We start from the raw sequence: 18333 nt of genomic DNA, 5'->3' as shown, positions 1-18333 counted from the left end.
ATAAACAATAACTTTTTATAACTTTTTGAGGAGACTTTCGCGGGGATTTCAAAGGGGACTCTGATGAAAAACTACGAAAATATAGACCATCTTTTCTCAATGAAATCAGCAAGTTTTTATTCACGCCAAAGAATTTAAACATCGGACGAAAATAACAGATTTACCGGTTGCTAAAGGTAGGATATAACACATATTATTTAACGGAAAAACGTCCACAATTAAGCAAAATTATCTCACGATTTGGAGTTTTGGGGGACTAATTTTAATTAGACGTACACAGAGAATATTATCATTAACCTCAATGTACAGTGTTTGGTTTACTCGAAATTAAATATCTGTTTCTTTAAATAATTTTCAGAACAACAAAAATGGACGAACATATGGCAGTTTTAAGCGCCCTCTGCCGTGTTTGTGGCAAGAGGAACATTAGTTCAGCTCAAAAACAGAAAGGGAAAAGTGTGATAAAGATAACGGCAAGCCTGCAGACAAGAATAATGAATACCTTCTCAATATGGCCGGGGATGACCCAAATGTGCATCCAAAGTGCATGTGCCAGGCATGTCTTTCAAAGACAGGGTACAGCACTCAACACCCAGAAATTGCAGTCTCTTGGCAACAACATTGTATCGATTGCCAGGTATGGGCAAGATACCTCCACCAATGTAAAGGGGGAAGACCAACTAAAAAGAAAGGGGGGCCTGGCAGACGTCCCAACATAACTCCAACAGAGGATGCCCCTGAACCCCAGCCCACAAGTATTGACAAAATACCTCAGAGGCCACTTACATCACCTGTCACTAAAGAAATGGAAAAGGTGGCAACTCACATCCTGAAAGCGAAACTTCACCAATCCAAAGGACTGACAGCAACATTTGTAACCGGGGGACAGGTGAATAAAAATACTTAATATGACTTTTTTGGGATTATAATTTTCAACAAAGTATTTAAATATTTATGCTTAATATAATTATTATATATATACAAACAATTTCAATAAGTACACACAGGACAAATATGAGATAGACTTTCTCTCAGTGCTTGGTCAACTCATGCTGATTATGGCCTTGTGAAATAAATTCTGGTCCAGTTAAAATATTGAGCTACAAGCCCTGAAATCTTGTGGATATTCCCCCCAAATTCGAGCCCTGAAATATCTAAAACTTCATCCTATGTACAACATATTGTAACGGGGCTGGAAACCGCCTGTTCAAGTAATAAACTCGGCAAGAACGTACACTCGGAGATCAAGTTACTCGTCCGTAGGTGATAACACTTTTATTGGGTCTCAGATGTCTTCACTTATTTCTGTATGTGCGTAACGTACGTAAACTAAAGCCTATGTGGATGACGGTGAGTCGGAGCGTCAATGTGCGTCTGCAATCGAACACTCGCTGGTTGTAAGACGCGCTCCTAGTACAGTCTAGCCGCTTCTCACCGGGTTAGAACAAGTCACGATCTGAACCCCGAGCTCACATTTGGCTCGTCTTTAATAGCTTTTAGCAAGCGTTAATCTTACAAGAAGCCAGCGTTACAACAACAAGATGCCAATCGCACTACTCTGATTGGTCATTAAACACAAACGCAAGGATTATTCCAAGTCATAATAATCCTTGGCTAACTTAAGGCGCAGGTAGCCTAACTTGGATAGGTCATCGAACTTTGGATATTTAAGTATAGAGCACTAATTATTAATCACATTAGACAAATACAAGCTGATGACTTTGAACTTATTTCTTATCTTTCCTAGGTTTGGTAATTTAATTAAGTTTATAAAGGCACCTGTGTTGTAATAAAATAGATAATAACGTGCTTACTGAAATTTATTACTAACTTGTATTTTCGTTACACTCCCCAACTTAAGACAGAAATGCGTGCTCGCATTTAACTAAATTTGAATTAGATACATGTAAGACTAAGAGCACAACTTATAAATCAAACTTGTCCAATCTTTCAACTTGAATTTGTCTTTAAATCATAAATGTACAGTAATTAGTGAATGACTTCTCTTGGATTGTGTTGTGAAAAACGCTACACAAAAAAATTCTGCTAGTTAGTATAACCATTTTCAGTCTAAAAGAAATCTGATATTCAATATTTCTTAACGAGACAATTTCCGGATAATTTAAACAAACTGGTTGACTGTACCAGGCAGTCTCTAGTCCTATTCCCCTTAAAAGAAAAATCCCATGAACTTAATTAAATCATTAGATCGTTAAATCATACCTAGTGACAAACAAATTTAGAATATTCAACCATTTCATTGCAAGCCTACACTCATTGGTCCTCTAGTTTAGTCATGTAATTTAAATAATACACAGTAATAATAATGAATATTGAATGTAAGCATCAATTCTTAGTCTCTTGCTTTAAAATAACAGCAAGATACAAATATCACAAAAACGAAGTTGGTCCTTATTTGTAGACACATGTTATTAAAATTTCCTTTGAGGTTGCTGCAACATCAATAAGAAATTGTAAGATCAAACAGCAAAAAGGGTAAAATTGTTAAAGTTTCTTACCGCAACTCTTGTGCACGACGGAACCTAAGGGCGCCGCCATTTTACATTATTCGCGCCTCAACTTTAGAGGGCGCTACAATTTTTTGTCGTTTCTGCTGACGCATCGCGTCCGGAAGCGGCATAGTTATTATTTTCATTTAAAGCTTAATTCCCCAATTTTGTTTTTATGAACCCATTTTACACTGTCCCTGTGTTCGTTCTTGTGCCAACTTGTATCTTACCAAGCTTTTGTGACGACTTTTTCTCACGGGTTGCTATGGTCATGTACACGGGAACTGTCGAGGGTGGCTAACCCTGGCGCGCCGGATGGCCGGGCTTGATAGCCCCCTTCGCTGAACTCTACACACTCTGGTTGTCTTTCTAATTTAACATTTACTGTATTAACATGGACTGTTGGAGTAACTCAGTGCAGTTTGCTTCTGGTAGTGATGACAAGGTAGACCCAGCATTGAATTTTACACCCCAAGTGACAAGGTGTGGTGGATGACTGAAGATTACTCTTCATACGATGAGGCCTTTCCAAATAAATTTGAAATGGTCCCGCCATGCAGGTACACCCCCCTGCTACGCCTGGCTGGGGCAGTAGAAGGAGCTTATTCCCTCACTGGTGTTACCTCAATAACACCCCCCTCACACAAGAAGCATAACTCTCCTGAGTTATAGGTAGAACAAGTTTGAAGAAAGACGAGATGAGAGATGATTCACTTCAATTGAGATTTATGGACGTGTGCCACTTCCTTGGTCCAGCTGGCTGACTGGGGGACGGCAGGTTATACTCGGTGTATTTAACCTCGTATTTCCTGCTGTCAGGGAAGACAGCCGACTCTGTAACGTGGCGAACCGTTAAGCCAAAATCAATCCTATGGAGTTGATCACCTCGGCTTTTTGTAGTCTTGGTATTTAGCGCTTGTTGCCTCATCCAAGCAACCTCTCCACCGGCTGCCGTCTTAGGTTGGTCTTTTCTTGCGGCTTGGAAGTAAAGGGGATCCGGGTCAGATTGGCCATTGCTGGGAGATTTGGGGTTAGCATGGTTAGATCTGACGGAGGTCGTTGACGTTGTTGCCTTGAGCTGCTTCTTTTTGTCTTCCTCTTCTTTAATTCCATCTAATATTTGTTTCGTTGTTTTCTCGAAGTCTTCTACGGCAATTTTATCACAGAGGGGGCTGGGCTGGCTGGCTCGTAATCCATTGTTTTCTGGGGTGTAGGGGTTGACATTGTATCTAAAAGATCTTGGAGGTTCCGCTTACCATGCTTACTCTCCTCTCTTCGGTCCCATTCTCCCCTTTCTTCTCGACGATCGCCTTCTCCTCTTCTCTCTCGCCTGTCGCCCTCTTCTCTCTTTTCTGATGTTCGGTGGGCATCTCCATCTCTTTTATCTTTCATCTGGCGGTCTTCTGTCTCTTTCCTCCCTCATCTGGCAGTCATCTCTCTCTCTTTTCTCTCGCGCTTGATGTTCACCCCTCTCTCCCGTCATGTATTTTCTTTGACTATTTTCTGGCGTCCACCGTCGTCTTCCCTTGTTGTCATTTATGTGGCTGCAAATATTTATAGTGTGCTACTTGATACTCCATCGACGGTGTGATGTGAAGTGTGATGGTGTGCGCGTTTAGTTCGTCACGTCAAGTTGTTTTCAAACCAGGCATTTCGGCATTTTGTGTCTGTTGGTTTATTTCTACGCGTGCGTACTACACTACGAGTGCATAAGTACTCTATAATGTCCTTTTCTAGTTACTATATTTTTGTTTTGGTTTACACCTGTTTCTTTTACTTCTTCTCAGATTATTTTCTTTGTTGTCTGTCAGAGTTTCCTCCTGTGCCCTTTTGTGTCTATCCTTAAACTGCTCTCGTTTCTCTTATCCTCTGAAGGTCTTTTTCTGACTTTGTGGTCCTCCTGACTTGTCCCGCAATAAGGCTTGAGTCGGTTGCTGTGTATTACTTTCGGTTTTGCTTTTGGCCTTTTCTGTATTCTGTATGTCACATCACTCAGCCTTTTTGTGATGACATATGGGCCTTCCCAGAATCTCTGCAGCCACGAGCTTGATGATTTGTTTCTGTCTCTGTTTCCTTTGTGGATCGTCATGATGTCATGCTGTCCGCTTTGTGTGTTGATGCCTTTCTTCAAAATGATGGCGTGATTTCTAAGCTCATTATCATTGAATTCAATTCTCTCACACTGCCGACAGTCGCCGCATGGTCGTCTGGATAACCCGTCTGCATTACCATGCCAGGTCTGTGTTGAATTTCGAAAGTATAAGTACCCATCATCTCAAGCCATCTTGCCGTCTGACCTTCTGGATTCTTAAAGCTCATTAACCACCTTAACGCCCCATGATCTGAGCGTATCAGAAACTCTCGTCCGAAGAGGAAGTGGTGAAAATGCTTTGTTGCACTGATGATAGCCAGTAGTTCTTTTATTGTCACGCAATATTTGCGCTCAGCTTTGGTAAGAGTTTGCCATTGTAACCCACTCAGTACTATTTCCATCAGTCGTTCAAACGTAGCGGGTGCATTGCAGAGTCCAAAAGGCATCACTTTGAACTGATAGAACCCTGTGTGGGTAGCAAATGCTGTTTTTTCTTTATCTTCATCAGCCATCTCGACTTGCCAGACCACTCCTGTGCTTGGGACATATTGTAAGTCCAGCCCTCTCCTGATCATCATGCTTAAATAGACCAGCTCTATTTAGGATCAATTCCCATTCACTAAGTTTACTGCCGCTTTTCTCAGTTAACTTGAGAAATCGCAAATGTCCAGTTATATCATCAGTGCATGATTGCAAAGGAATAATAGTTGTATTATCAACAGCAAAATATGCAGCACCACAAGGAGAATCGTCAGTTCCAAATGAACAAGTCATTTTCAAGCAAACAATTCAGAAAATAACACCGAAAATCACTCTATATTTATCTCACTTGTTATGACAGGCTTTGTGTGATTCCACAGCAGTCTGCATGTGTGCATAATGGAGACATGTAAATAGCGCCACCAAGTGACCATCTAAAGCCATTGCAGAAAATAGCGCCACAAAGTGATTGGCTTAAGCCAGTGCCGGATCTTCATTTTTTTTTTATTTAATTGAATATTAATTTGATTAAGGGGATAACAAAAAAATGATAAAAGAGAACAAGAACAAATACAGTAATAGCAACAAAATTCCAAGGTCTACCCCCGCGGTACTAATAATATAACACAATTGCTTGCCCGTAGATATAGCTTTAAAGCACCATTAAACATGAAATCGTCAAGGTCCATTTTTGTATTTCACTTTTATCCTAACCAAATTAATTTGATCTGATCCTAATTGTTAAACTTGATTGCAAAATAAATGAAATTTATTTTAAAATCATGTTTTTTAAAAGGAATGTCTAACTTGTTGCAAACTTGACAAAGCACAAAAAGACAACTACTTTAAGACCTCTACCTCGAGGAAAAAATAAGAACCCACACTTTTGAAAACATAGGGCTGTTGCTGAAGGGTGTGCAATATGTTTTTGTAAAGGACATTTGGAAATTGGCCTGAATATAGAAAATATTTAAATCTCAAAAAGGGCAAAAATTCCATGTTTTCCTTTTTTCTTTTTGGCAAAATGGAGTAATTTGGTGCAACAGAAAAAAATGTTGCTTAAGTAGTAAGCATCTGTACTGTTGTGTATGCAAGCACAATGGTATGCTAATTAAATTTATTTTTGTTTGAGATCAATAGGTTGCTTAGTTTTTCTGTAGTACCTTCTGTAAATTTGAAGTAAAACTGTTTTTAAGCTGCTTCTTGTACATGATTTTGGGCTCATTTTTAGGATGTACCATTATTTTCCAGGGGGGGGGGGGGTACTGAAAAAATTTTTAATATCATTTTTGTAAATAGTCTTCATAGTACATCAAAGTTGCAAAGTATAATTGGATTCCGCCGACACCCATCTTTCACACCTGCATGACCCTTAAAAAATCTTACACTTAAATGTATATCATCAAATTTAAACATAATTTTGTTTTGCCCTCTGTACAGGGGTTACAAGTTTCGACTGTTCGTGTTTGGTGATTTTGAGTACTTGTGTAAAATATACGGCCTCACTGGACCTTCAGGTAGGTTTGTCATACTGTCATAACACTAATTGTTGTCTTATCTTAGTAACATAGCATGTTTTCATACCTTGAAACTTTTTATTTTATTTTCACAGGTAGACATAGCTGGTTGTGGTGTACAGTATCACACTCCGACATGCTCCTTCCTACGGAGCTCCACGAGTGCCATACCACTTATCTAGATAACTACATAAATTATCTTGCCAAGTCAACTTTTTAAAACGAAAAAACCGACTTATCAAGGTAATTTATCTCACCAGGAGAGTTGAACGTAGGAATTAGCCACGATAAAATATAATTTTTCAGAATTCATTAAGACAATTTTTGACAATAGTTTTAAAATGCCAGTTTTGATCAAAGTATCATTTCAATTATGAGTAATTTTCACTTTTATCAATGGATAAACCAACGTTAGAAAATTATTTTATGATTTCAAAAGTGTGGTGGTTTATCTAACCCTCACTGGAGGCTCAACTTACCCATAGTCCGGGCCGGGAGAGTTGAACCACTTTGCCAAATATTTTCAAGCATCTCCCATGAATAAACAATAGCAGTCGGTTCAATTATTATGTTATACTTCGTAAGTCAACACTCTAAACTTTACTTAAAACATTTAATTAGGGATCCTATGTTTCATCTCTGCAGAATGGTGCAACATGTATTAATGGCTCAACTCCCCTGCATCTCCCCTACACTAAGCTATGGCCACGAGAAGTGTAGAGTCAAGTGTTTGCAAGCTGATAAAGAAAATATTCAAGTGTATATTGTGGAATGCGGTATTACAAGAACAACTATTTATATTAGCTTATAACAGTTATAATGTGTCCAAGTTTTACGGTTTCAAAATCAATTTCTTTGAAAATTACTTCTTTCTGGAAAACTACATTGCTTCAGAAGAAGCCGTTTCTCACAATGTTTATACTATCAACAGCTCCCCATTACTCGTTACCAATTAATGTTTTATGCTAATAAGTTTTTTTAGTAATTACCAATGCCCTACTAACCACTGCTTTAGTCAATCGAATTTTACTCTTGTGTAGTTAAATAATATAGTGTTTGGCCCTAAAACCACATGCAATTATATTTGAATGCGAACACACGCGATATTGCCAATTTTTATAGCATATATTTTAACAACAATAAAACACCGAGCTTGCCTGGTAAAAACTAAGGTGCAGTAAGTAAAGAACCAACAACAGCAGCGGGTATAATGATCAACACAAGCATTAATCAAAATTGACTCCTATAAATGGCCTACCGTGTTAAAGTCGACGAGGTAAAAGGACAAACAGGCAATTTCGAGGCACATTAAATGTGTGGTTCATTGTATTGTACTAAACCATCTTTCTACACATATGCATTTTATAACAAACGGTTAAAAACGCTTTTCAAAGACCAACTCGACCGGTCCAAGGCAACGTGTTCCTTTAAGTTTTTGTGTCTGCTGATTTCTAACAGAGGAAAGTCAACACACTATATGATAGAGATTTTTTTTTAAAACTTAACAACTGTTGATAATGTTCTTACTTTGCTTTTGGTGTATTTTTTTCCTTGCAGAGTCTATCAGCTCGCAAATATCTCTCCTTGTACTTGCGATGGTGCAATTTGGGTTGTTCACATCGTTTGTACCAACTGAAATAACAACTGCCGGTTCGTGCATTATGTTGTTGGATCTGAGTTCCTGCAAAACCAAATTTATTATTAGCATCATGTCATACAACAATAAACCCATAAAAAACCCAAATAGACATAGTACCTTTGTCATTTTTGAAGTCTTACAAACAGAGGCTCAAACTGACCAATTCGCTAGTGGAAAAATGGATGATATTTTTTATGTTCAGTCAAATTAAGTTTGTGAATAATGTTCTTCTATATTGACCAATTAAGATAAGAACATAAACGCCTTCTTTTGAATAGAGGAATAAGATACCAACTTACTTTATGGACGTCCTTCACCATCGCACCCGGTGTGCAGTTCACTCCCATTCTGTAACCTGATGGACCTTCCAGACTCACATGGCCCTCTACCATGGACCTCCATTGCGAGTCTGCAAACACAGTCACAATCTATAAAAACAAATAGTTTGTTGCTTAGAAAAATATACACACATAGTAAACAAACAAACAAAAATAATCTGTACTTTTCTAGCGAATATGTTTATCTCGGGCTTGCAGAACCCTGTGATCAGGTCTGAAATTTAAGATGTCTTTTGCGTCCATAATATTGTTCATGTTGATTTTGAACCAGATATTGGCCAAGTCGAAACTATCAGTGGGGCGTAAAATCGAAGCCCATTTTCTTGAGCTTTAATGATTTGTACATTAATTTCGTGTAACTTTGGAAAAGGGTAACAAACCCTCACCCCAAGGTCAATTTGGAATTTCAATCAAACGCTTTGGATGGGTTATTATGGGCGGCCATAGGGTCCAAAATAAATTTAGAGGACAAAACCCACAATCAAGAAAAAACTCGCAAAAGAAAGACGAAGTCTAAATAAAAGTTAAAACAAACTCAACAACAATCGAGGAAACGTATTTTTGAACAAAGAAGAATCCAGAATAAAACTAAAAATGACGGAATAAATAAAGTCAACATTAAAAAACAAACAGATAAAAAACAATCACTGAACGAATCCTTCAAAAGAACAGTAAAACCAAAGACCAAAGTACAAATTAATGTCAAACGACTGAGGGCGGTTCTCAAAAGCTAAAGAAGGGTAGCGAGAACTGTCAAGGCCGCGTACGAATGATTGGGCTGCGGCCACCTGGCAGTGCGCGTCATTTTGAAGTCGTGCCCGAATGGTTATTTTTTCCTTTGGCTGCGGCACATTGGCTTCGGCCGCGACGTCACAGATTTCAAGCCTCACGCGGAGCAGAATTGCTTGTGGCCGGGAAAAGTGTGTGTGGACGGTGGTCACTGTCGTCTGTTGCTATAGACGATGTGACCTCTGACGTCATACGAAAACCATAACATGATTCGCGCGCATACCGCCGGGCAAAACCTTAATGTTTTGGCAGCCAGCTAGAAAGTGTACGCAATCCCCGCGAAACATGACGTATATAGTGTTTTGTCAACAGAGGGCGGTTTGAATGTAAACATAGGTCACATTGTCTATAGTAGGGACCTTTAGATTTGGGTGAACGCGGACTTCGTTCACGTTGTAACGTTAGCCTTTTTTCAAGGCGCTTCGCTGCGTCGCTACTCTCGCTGGTCTCTTTTCTTGAGTGGCATGAGTGACATAATTATGTGTGACGCGTGCGCCTTTATGAAGGCTACGTTCAAGTCGAGCACGGCTGTGTTTTTTCCGAACGTACGTCCAAACCATAGTTTTGGGGTTCTCAACTTGTGCAGACAACATCGGTGACGACTTGACGCATGCGCAAAGCCTCAGCAAGATGTAGTCACATGTCAGTTGACGTCTTGGATGCAAAATCTAAAGCTGCATGTTGTCTGCACGTTGTGTCGTATGAGGCGCCAATTGTAAACTTGTAATTTAACGAAGTTATTTACATAATAAAAATAATTGTATCCACTATTTTTACAACACAACGCTTTCGTTGCCCTATATAGTGAAAGTTGTCGAATATGTATATCAAAATAACTGCATGGAGCAAAATTAACAAAATGAATTTACACATAAAAGAAATCATCATTGTTTGCCAAAAAAGAAAAAAAATGCAATCGCGTGTATAATTATATATAAAAGCTTCGTACAACAATGAGTGGCTAGATGGCCTTATAATAAGCTTTCGATTCAAACTGGACCTTCAGAGGCATAAACAAGTACAAAAAAATACATTTCCTATTATAGACAAAGCGGGAAATGGATTAATAGACCGTGGGATGATGCTCCAAATTCTGCTTTTCAGTGCTCTACCCTACACAACTACTTACATTTGGTCTCAAAACTTGAAGAAAATTCAACTTACCACCCAAAAAAAGTCGTCAAGCACAAAACTTGCACAGTATGGATTTATTCGCGAAATGAAGCACAATAATACAGCGAGAATAAATGCCTGAACGTGCAACACAAAAATAGATGACTTATAAGCTCGGCCAATCATAGCGCATATGACATGCATGCGGATGTGTGGACCAATGAAAGAGCTTGTTTCGAAGTCCTGTGGTTTTGTGGCCCTTTTCGAAACGACGGCGCCTGCGTTGGATTCAGCTTCAGGTTCCCTTATCTCGTCTGAAGCCCTGACTGAGCGCGTACGCAAAGCACGCACAATTGCCAAAACAACCGCGGGGCCAAGCTAGCATCCGGAGCCGAAGCCGTGGTTTCGCGAAGGATTTCAGAAAGATGTCGTCTACGCTTCCCAGGAAACTTCGTCCTGTGTGAAGGGAAGAAAGTTGCGAAGATCGGCTCGTTTTATGTTACATGAAAACAACATAAATTTAATCCGAGCTAGTTCGGGAAAATAGTTATCGCTGGCAGGAGTTCGTTGGCCCAGCAGTGGTTAGGAAAAACATGATCATCATGACATGTGAAAATGTGTATGCTTGGACGCCATGGATGATGACATGACAGCGACCTACAAAAGATAAGACCTTCCGATCCAATTTTACCAGAAAGCACAGCGGCAGCTGCTGGTTGGAGCATGGAGGAATAAACTAGTTTATTCCTCCATGGTTGGAGTACCGTGGATGTACTAGTGGAAGTTGAAGGTATTTAGGCAACATTTCTTTCCAGAATAAGTTGTGCTTCAATTCGAAGCAAAGCAGTTAATCATTTTTTTTTTTTTTTCAAGTCATGAAGTTAAACAAAATGAAATGCTCCGATCTCTCAAATAAATGAAACGAAATCAGAGTCACGATCACATGATGAGGATACACATTAATTTTGTTGATGAATCATGATGATGACACACATCGGTTTTAGTTATTTACTTAATACTTGAATTAATAACAAAAAACATACATCATATTCATACATGCACTGTTACAATTAGTAATTACAATTACATGTACAGACTACAGTATGAAAAATAAAAAACATTAAATATTCAATGCACTAGGCCGATTAAAAATGTACACGATTCAGGAAAAATTAAATTGGCCCTTACTTACTAAACTAAAACACTGAAGTGGAGGAAGGGCAAGGGTACATACACGTACCCCAAGACCCCCATACTAATCTTGTGATGAAGTATGCTTGAATAATAATAAATAACATCCCCATCTCTATTCTTAAAATTCTAGAGGCAAACAACCAGATTTCTTTGAGATGTGGTATTAAAATTAAAATTTTGTATTTAAACTAAGGGGAACAAGCCTAATTTTGTTTTCAAATAAGATGAGTAAACTAGGGCCTCATTTATTTGTATTTCTTTTCTTTTCAGTATGACATGTCCGCTCTGGGTTAGTGGTATATCAACACTTTTCGCTGACAATGAAGCGTGCAGGTAGTAGGAGAAACAAAGAAAGGCAGAAACTAATCTGAGAAAGCTAAAGAAGAACAAAAATTGAAGGTAAAAAAAAATAACTTGTTCATTACTCTCGTCCACCAGAAGAAATACTTTTCTTTTGTTTTAAAGAAAAACAAGAGAAAAAACTCAAATGAATATATGGTAAACTGTTGGTATTTGTGAACAGGACCAGTATCCCCATTAAATAAAAAAATCTATATATAAAATCTGTGTAAATTTTTGCAAGAATTTGCTACAAGATAATGAAAAGTTCAAAGTATTGGGTAAAAATGTCCTCTTTATATCAAAAGCTTTCCAGTGCTCTTTATCATACGTTTTGTATGGATTGACCTTTAATAATTGGGCACAAGTTGACTAGGGTATGAGGGCATGCCACTTGGATATGAGAAATTCATAATGCCTAAATAAACTTTGGATTGGATGTGTACTACAATTAAGGAACAATGAGTTGATCTACCTTCACCAAAACTGTACATGTTTGCTTTTTCTACAAATTGTTTTTATTTTGTGTACTGTCTGTTCAGTCATCGAGTATGCTTTTATAATTCGCTTGCAGAACGCGAGAATAGTGATGCCATTAGCAACGAGACAACTGAAGGTGAACCACGATCAAAAGGTTGCTACGCTCTGACACTGGTGATTCTGAAACGCCTCAGCCGAACGTGCTCCCCGTACAGTGTATCATGCAGATTGAAGAAGAAAGTATGTAAAGGAAAATATCACACAGCAGATGTTCCTGTCAACAAATCAATTTCCCCTGCACAGACTTATGCTTTGTGCCAGTTGCGGAGTGGCTTCAAAGGACTCGGACGGGGATGTTTATTCTGATGATAACTAATTTAAACAAAATGTTGGCTGAATCATCATTTTCAATAGAAAAGTAGAAAAAATAAGAAGAGAATTCTGCACAAGTACAATGTGTAAAAAGTAAGCTTTTGGCTTACCAAAATATAAACCTTAAAATAAATGTGCAACAATTTATTTGAGAATTGAATTAACCCATCAGTTACTGTGGTACCAGAAAGACAGTTTGGAACTAGATTTATATTATTTTCATTCAAATTTGTAAAATCTTTATATCTTTAAATTTGTTAAAGGCCCTGTCACACCATGGCGTATCGCCTTAACGTATGCCGGCGTATAGGCCTACAGAAACTAGTTCGAGCATTTTAAAAGTTCAAGAGTGCCCAACTTCCCAGAATCGCATCCATAGCGTACTGAAAGTATCCAAAGCTTATGCAATGAAGTTATGTATGTTACAGGTGGATACGTCAGAATACGTCAAGACTTTTTGGGGATACGCCAGGCATAGGTTATACGGCACATAAACGGATTTATTATTGTTTTAAATTGAATTGTTTGGGGGAATTTAAAAGGGCCTTTTCAAGAAAGTAACATAATTCATCATGATAACAATGAGTATTGTACTAGAAATGTGTCATTATGATATGAAGAGAAGAAATTAAAAAAATCTTAATGTCAACAATATCCTTTTTTTGTCAAGTTCATTCATTCAATCGATTACAATTTAATTAAGGCCTGTCTAAGCTCTGAAGACTTAGTAAATGACCAAAATGAGGCCCAGAAAGTTTGTTAGTGACATTAATTTGAAACAATTGAAATAACTCAATTGGGGAAATGATTGATGTCCAGGGATGTTGAATAATTAATTAATTGAGATCTGGGAGAAAAGAGCTGAAAACCTGTTAAATGAAAGCAAAATAAATAAGCCAGTATATTTTCCCCATTCGTTTGTGCACGTGGTGATTTGCCCATAGAGTTTGTGCATAGTTCTACAGTTTTGACCAATAGAGGGCGCTATTTTTCTATAATTATTTTCTAATTAAAATAACTCATTACTGTGCAAGTTTTGCCCTTGACGACTTTCACATGTTATTCAGGACTACCATAAGAACATCTGGGGGAAAATTCAGGTAGTTGCAGAGGGTAGACCACAAAACTCGAAAACTAGAGCCCTTTTTGATGATCATCCCACGGTCTATAAGGGAAGGGTCCATACAAACGGGAACATTATAGCCAATCAAAGTTTAAGAGTTGAAAAACCACTGGGCCCAATTTCATAGAGCTCCTAGGCACCAAAAAATGCTTATCATTACATTTCTGCCTTGATAAAAACAGGCTTACCAGCCACAGTTGCAAAGTGCTTGTTACGTAGTCAGCTGTTTGCTTGCCTATCCTGAAAACCACGTGGACATTTTGTTGGTAGGCCTACTAATCCTCTTTTATCAAGGAAGACTTTTTGCCAAGTAAATAGGGACACCGCCATTATAGGGCTAGATAGCTCAGTTGGTAGAGCGCCGGCACGTTAATCCGGAGGTCGTTGGTTCGAATCCCACTCTAGTCAATTCTTTGTTCAACCCCAAAATCAAGTAAAAGTTTTGTGCTGAGCAGCTCTTTATGAAATTTGGCCCTGGTTGCTATGAACCTAAGATCGTGGATGTAGGGGCAGGCACTTTGCTACGACCCCCAAAAGGAGTATGAGGACAAAGGAGGGTCGTATGAAAGAATGGATTACTGGACCCAAAAAGTAGGGTGTAATGCATTGTACGTATAACAATAAAGGGAACCGTGAAAGGGTTGGATTTGAGAGCAATTTGCATGATGCAACTAATGGACAAATTAAACAACAACAAGATCAGAGGTAGGGTGTTTTTTCAAAAGAGGTATTGGGTTGGGGCCTGTAGACAAATCGGGTTACCACATACCACCGCAAATGGAGACAGTTTTTACAAACAGGGCCTATATACATTTAAAAAAAAACTTATTGACCGAACAAATTTATAGACAAAAGTAAAAAATCTGGGACAAGGATGTTTGTTTGATCTTAAATTTGTTGAAACCCCTTTTGTAAATCTACGCCCGAATGTGAAACTACGCAAAGCTGGTTTATACGCGGACGCACGATGGTCGCAAGGGCGTTAGATAAACGCGTGACGCAGTTTAAAGAGGAAGCCGACGCCTACACGACCATGAAAAGGCTTTTCACCCGCGCGACAAAAACAAGCGTCTGCGTAAGTTTCGTGATCGGAGATGGGCACAAATTGTTAATTTTTACCAAGTAACCTGACCTGAGGTCAAGTTTAAATATCGGTTTTTCTTCGTTATTATGTTGACTTTATTTTTACTTTTATATATGATGTTAATTAGTATTACATTTTTAACAACATATGTCATTTTTATGATCATAATTTCCATTAAACTAAAGTAATGGACAGACTGTGCAAGTCTTGCGCAGATTTGAACTTCCGGGACCGCTGCATGTGCCCATGCGGTCATTTTCTAAGTTGACAACAACACAAGCCCAATTTTCATAGCGCTGCTTAGCGGTAAGCAAATTTACGTGCTTACTGTGTAGAAAAATTTGTCATATTATTGCATGTTTACCGTGGATTTGCATTGTGACGTCATATATTTTCGTGCGGTAAGCACCGAAAGGTTAGCATGCCTTTTCATGTGCTTACGGTTGGTTAGCAGGGCTATATATGAAAATAATGGAGATCGCACAGTAGTAAGCACAAAATCGGCCGTTAAGCAGCGCTATTAAATTGGGCGCCATGGCCCCGTAGCGCTGCTTAGTGACCGATTTTGTGCTTACTACTGTGCGATCTCCATTTCACAGCCCTGCTAACCGTAAGCACATGAAAAGGCATGCTAACCTTCCGGGAAGGCTTACCCCCGCACGTTAGATCAGCGTACACCTCATTCGACAGTTTGCGCTTGCGCAATGGTATTTTGTGGGAAAACATGTCGCCGCACGTGCGGCCCATGGCAACAATGAGTGGCATTGCATTTCGCACGCGCGGCACATAGCAACAGTGAAAAAGACGCGCTAAAAATCCCATAACATTATTCTTTTTAATGTCGCTAGTACTGATGCGTGAAATATGAGACGTTTTTGTAGATGGTTTTGTGGGGAGAACGGCTACTGACCAGGAATTATTATGAAGTGAATCAAATTCATAAAGAACATGACGATAGGGCTTTGACTTGGAAATTCTCCAAACTAATCTGAAATTTCTTCCTTTTTCTTTTGTTCACAATCATAGTCCTTGTGTTGATGTTAACATGGACAGTAATGAAATAAGTTTTCTTTTGTTTATTTTGTTAAAGATGCTTTCACAAGTAAAGTGAAGTTTATTGGAATCTTAATAAGGGGAAATAATACCAGCTTTGGTGAACGTGAGTAAACGCATATTATTTGTTTATGTAAATTTCTCAGATTCGAATTTTGGGGTCACACAAACTACTTCAATTAATTGTTTTCATACTTCAGCTTATTGCTTGTATGTGAAATGTTTCTTACAAAGCTGTTAGGCCAAGTAAAATAAATAACATGTCGCTCGTCCCCGCTCGCCTTGATTTTGGCGGCCGCGCTGATGTTTTTATTATTTGTTATTTAAAAAATAAATAAAAAATAAATAAAAAAAATCTAACAAAATTGAAGTCAACTTACATATTATTGATAGCTATTTAAATTGTACACAGCAATTTCATCATCTTTCTTACATGTAGGCCTACTGAAAATGCTACCAAAACACATTAGAACGTATAGTTTGAGACGTTTGCCCTTCACGTTTGCATGCCACGGTCAGTTCTATGCACCAGAGCGTGATGCCACACACACAGAATAACTTTGGAGCAAAAGCAAGAGTAGCTATTTGGAAAGAATAACAATTTATCAAAATAGACACAGAAACACACACAGAATTTGAGGATATACAGAACATACTCATAAAACCATAAAAACATCTTCAAATACAATATTGCGGCCATCTTTGACATGGTGGCCATCTTGAAAAAACTAAAAAAAATAAAATGAAAATAGCAAATAACAAGGACCTCCCTCACCAACCATTTAAAAAGTCCGGACTAGCAACATGTTATTTATTTTACTTTGCCTTATAGACTGATGTTGAAGTTGCTATTATGCCTACTTCTAACCTAACAAGTTGTAATTGCCATTTAAAGACCCTGTACACGTTTGGCAATAATTGTCAAACATCAGTGTCAAACATCAGTGTATCCCATCATAAGCATAAAATAACTAGCCTGTGAAAATTTGGGTTAAATCGGTCATCGAAGTTGCGAGAAAATGATGAAAGAAAAACACCGAATTAGTGTGCTTTTAGACAGGAATAAAAAACTTCTTGCTAGAAGTCTTTTATTATTTGAGTGAAAATTACCTTTCTCAAAAACTACGTTACTTCAGAGGGAGTCGTTTCCCAATGTTTTTTATACTATCAACAGCTCTCAAATGCTCGTTATACCAAGTCAGTTGTTAATTTTATACTTGTTTTGAGTCTAATATTACCAAACGTGTATCTTCCCTTTAAGAGGATTACCAACGGCCCAATAGCATATTGTTGAACAGACATAATAGATTTTCACACAATGTATGGTAATTGGATGACTAAAATTGTGTTACATTTATTTAGATTTATGGAGAAGCGGCATGTCATGTATGTAGGCCGCGCGCGCGGTATTTGAAAAGCCAGTCGACCGCAAACAGAACACGTGGGCCCGCATACGCTAAAGACAAGCAACCTGAATACTGTTGAAAGGTGATGTCTGGCTGGTCCTTGCTCTGACATATCCTGAGTTCACGTCTCTTGTAGTATGAACACAGTTATCTATGCGGGCCTGCCGTGTGGTAGATTGATTCAATGTACTTCGTTTTTTTCCGGGCATGTCCAATGACTACAATGATAAGTAATCAGATACAATACAGGCGTAATCTTTTTTAATTACATGGTTTACATGGACAATTCGTTACTTTCAATAAACAAAAACAACCAATATCATTATAGTTCTGTGAACTAACAGACTGCAAGTCGAACTAGATCCAACAGTTTCAACATATTTTTCAATATTAATTTCGGCAAAATGAGCAGCCAATTTAAACCACCAAGCTACTATTTTTTTCGTGCGAAGTCGAATGAAACTGAAAAGGTCATTAATTTGATTTCGTTGTATGAATAGTCAATATTGTATAAATGTTGCGTCCTTCAGTTTTACAAAATAATCATTCAATTTAACAATTCATCAAAGCAGCAATCAAATTCGCAGGAGCTTCTTGAGGCGTGTGTTTAATCATTCAAATTCATTTTTAAGAGTTATTCGCTTACACAGCAAGCGCAAAATAGAACAATCGGCGGTTACCCCCAGAGACAAGAAATAGGGCCCCGGTGATTGCGCCGCCATTGCTGGGTCCCGGCGCAATGTTTTGTAAACAGATACACAGATGCATAGGGGAAATGTCTTCTTGAAATGTTGACTCCTTGTG

At 38.4% G+C, this 18333-nt stretch overlaps 1 long non-coding RNA gene across 1 annotated transcript; it reads left to right on the top strand.

The window, feature by feature from the left end:
- The first annotated feature begins 10879 nt into the window (after window positions 1-10879).
- LOC139943040 (uncharacterized) lies at window positions 10880-13517 on the top strand. Its single transcript, XR_011786733.1, has 3 exons — window positions 10880-11268; window positions 11943-12071; window positions 12586-13517. It is a non-coding gene; the product is annotated as an uncharacterized lncRNA (long non-coding RNA).
- The last annotated feature ends 4816 nt before the right edge of the window (window positions 13518-18333 follow it).

This window comes from Asterias amurensis, chromosome 10, assembly GCF_032118995.1.
Source record: "Asterias amurensis chromosome 10, ASM3211899v1".
In the NCBI taxonomy this organism is placed as follows: domain Eukaryota; kingdom Metazoa; phylum Echinodermata; class Asteroidea; order Forcipulatida; family Asteriidae; genus Asterias; species Asterias amurensis.
The sequence above is the reverse complement of the archived record's forward strand: the minus strand, read 5'-3'. Positions and strand labels throughout refer to the sequence as shown.